The sequence below is a fragment of the Corvus brachyrhynchos genome, unplaced genomic scaffold (genome assembly GCF_000691975.1).
Source record: "Corvus brachyrhynchos isolate BGI_N302 unplaced genomic scaffold, ASM69197v1 scaffold101, whole genome shotgun sequence".
Taxonomy (NCBI): domain Eukaryota; kingdom Metazoa; phylum Chordata; class Aves; order Passeriformes; family Corvidae; genus Corvus; species Corvus brachyrhynchos.
Window position 1 is genome coordinate 6,645,424 of NW_008237239.1, and position 3,219 is coordinate 6,648,642.

The following is a 3,219-nucleotide window of genomic DNA, read 5'->3' on the forward strand; positions in this document are numbered from 1 at the left end:
GAAAGAATCAATGGGCACTGAGTCATTCCCTAGCCTAAAGAGGTTTGCTGAGGGTCAGAGAAAGCCTTGGTTTCATCCTTCAAAACCTTAAATAATGGAACTGGGGGAGTTCAGTGAAGTTGTAAGCTATTATTGATAATAACAAAAGGTATATTACTCTTCTTGAAGCCAGAATCATTGTAAGTAACAGTGTCATTATTTTGTCTATATGCTTGTGTTTATATACTTCTCTCCCTTTAAAACTACAAAAAAGAGCTGATTAGCATTTCATCTAGCAGAGATCATTCCACCAATTACCATCAGTGAGACAACTTTGTTTACAAGGGTTCACTTCTCTGAAGCAGAGTAACTCACTTTTCTTCCTAATATTAGTCAAATAACAGAAAACTCTCAGCAAACATAGATTTGCACCAGAAATGAGACAATGCTAAAATACTCACCTACCTAAACCAAAAAGAATTAAAGAAACAGAGAAGATGGTGGGTGATGACTTTAAGGCAGACATTTATTTTGCAATATTCACTTAATTGCTGTGAATAGAACTGCAGAGGGCATCAACATCTGTGTGAAACTAGAAAAAAAGTAGTCAAGTCAATGTCCTTGAGATACAGGGAAACCAACAATAAAAGCATACTCTTCTTTACAGTGCATTATTATTCCCAGTGAAATGACCCCTTTATATAGAGAGAGAAGTCTCACTTTTGGTGATGTCAAGGAATATGTTAAAAAGGTGTGATTGCAAAAGAGCCAAAGAACACAATATTTACAGTTACATTTCATTATGGTGCCTATAGCCTGAAGAACGTGAAAGAGCTGCTGCTGTGAATTTATTGTAACTTAAAGTGGTCCAAGAAAACATATTCTCTTCTCCATAGTTCCTAACCCCTCCCCCTCTCTGCCCCAAAATACAACAATGACCCATCTGTGCACATACAAGAGAGCAGTTCCTAATATTTAAACATGGATTAATCTGCCAATGTTGATGTATCAGGGACAGAACATAATGAATGTCACAGTGCTCAGTCTTTCTTTTCACTAAAACTGTCTTGAAGAGTAATGAGGAACAAAAAAGCCGACATAAAGAACAAACCACTGTGGATCATAGATGATTTAATAAGTAACATCATTCATTTCTCTTCTGTTTCTCTCTGAAAATATTTTCACATTTTAACCCTCTTTCAGATTCAAGAAAATATATCTCCCAAAATTACATCTAAGAGTGAAAATTTCTAACAAAGATCTTTAAAGAATAATTTCATGGCACTCATAAAGCTTATCTATGCTCTGAATCGTTCTCTCTTCTTTGACATATTTTGATGGCTGCAATTACTTCTCTCTAGAACAGCATCATTACAGTTTAGAAGATTATGAACAATAACTAGGAAAATAAGCTAAATGTAAATCAATTAAATGTAAATCAATAATTCCTAAATAATGAATTTGGCGGGCTGCAAAATGTGGATCTTCACCTAAATGGCATGTAACTTTTATCTTGTTAGTGGTGAATCTGATGGCAATTTATTACATCTGTGTGGCTTGGCATACTGACATGCAAAAATAACTGAGCTAGCTCTAAATTAAAGCGGTCCTGGTACTAGAATTAATACAGGATTTTATGGATTTTTATATTAATGTAAGTATGCTACCTCACATGATTTAATACTTGGCATTTTTTCCTCTTTGTTCTGCTTTGGATTGATGTAGGACCACAAAAATCAGTGGGTATCTTTCCATTGACAGTTTGGGAGATGAATCACATCCCCTAAAACTTAAATAACGGTAAATGCACAGTGTAAAATTACTATTCTCTACACTGTGAGAATACTTGTTCTCTTTCACCACTATCTGAAATGCTTCCATTTCTTCTCCTGGGCAGAGATAGACTTTTTCATTTTTACTAGGGAAGAGTTTAGCTGTATTCTTTCTGGCAAACAGAAAGGCTCAAAACAAAGTCAGAGAAGCAATGTGTGATAAGAGACTGGAAGCAGCAAGAATGCTGGTGACAGAAAGATGTGTAATTCATAAGCATGAAGAGGAAACTTGAAACTTTATAGCATATGAGATTTTCCCATGAAAAAGTATTGAGTAAAAATAATAAATTTCCATTGGGACTACCTACTGACATTGTAAGGAAGGAGGCTGAAACATCAAGTTAATTTCGTCTGTGCTTCAAAGCACCTAGTAAATGACTGAGAACTACACAGAGCAGCAGAGCAACAATAATAGTACTGACTTTTGGGGACCTGTATGTAGTTAGGGTGTAAGACAATTTTAATAAGCAGCTGGGGGTAGTCTCAAGACCGCTGGGGAGATGGTTCAGTGGTGCACATGGCGCTGTTGAGTTAAATGGTTCATGAACTTAGAAGTCTTTTCCAACTTTAATGATTCCATGCGTAAATTTTTACACAGAAAGGTCGGATACATATGGCATTTTGGTGCTCCACAGCTGTACTGTGAAGTGCCAGAATAACCTTGAGTATCTCTTTAGTGAACAGCACTTGAGGGAGCTCAGATGTAGCTGTCCTATGCACCTCAGTCCCCTCAGCTGCAAATCTAATGACAATGATACCATTCCAAGGACAGAAGGAGCTAGGTGTACTAATGGAGCGCAGCAAAACTTTAAGATATTTTATGAAAGGACAATAAATATCTGAAGTATAATTTGACATATAAAAGCAACATGTATTTTATTGATAAACTGTATATTTATTAATTGCTGTAAGGCATTAAAGATCTCAGTGAAGGCAATTTTTTTTTTTTTTAATTATATACATTTCTACTAAAACGCGACCATGGTTTTCTCTCATTTTCCAGAGGAGCCAGGGCAGAACCTGATCCCAGCGGAGGATTTTGGCTGGACCTGCTGCACAGCTAAGCTCTGCCAGAGGTTTCAGCCTACGGGCCGGTCCCCGTCACCGATTGGTGCACAGGTGGGACAGGACGGGAGTGCGAGCGGGAGGGTTCCCGGCGAGGAGCCGACACCTGGCTCCCCGGGCTGCAGGATGTGGTGAGGCGGGGAATGGCAATGCTCGGTGGCGGTCTTTTCCTTCACCACTCCGATCCCTCCTGTCTTACAGCGCCCTTAGAGCGAAGCCCCCGGAGGTGTGTGACAAGAAGCTGCTCCTGGGAGGGGTGTGAGGGGGAACGGGCCGCCGGGGCCGGACCTGCCGCCGCACCGACGCCAGCGGGCGGTTTCGGGGAGCCCGCAGGGCCGGCCCG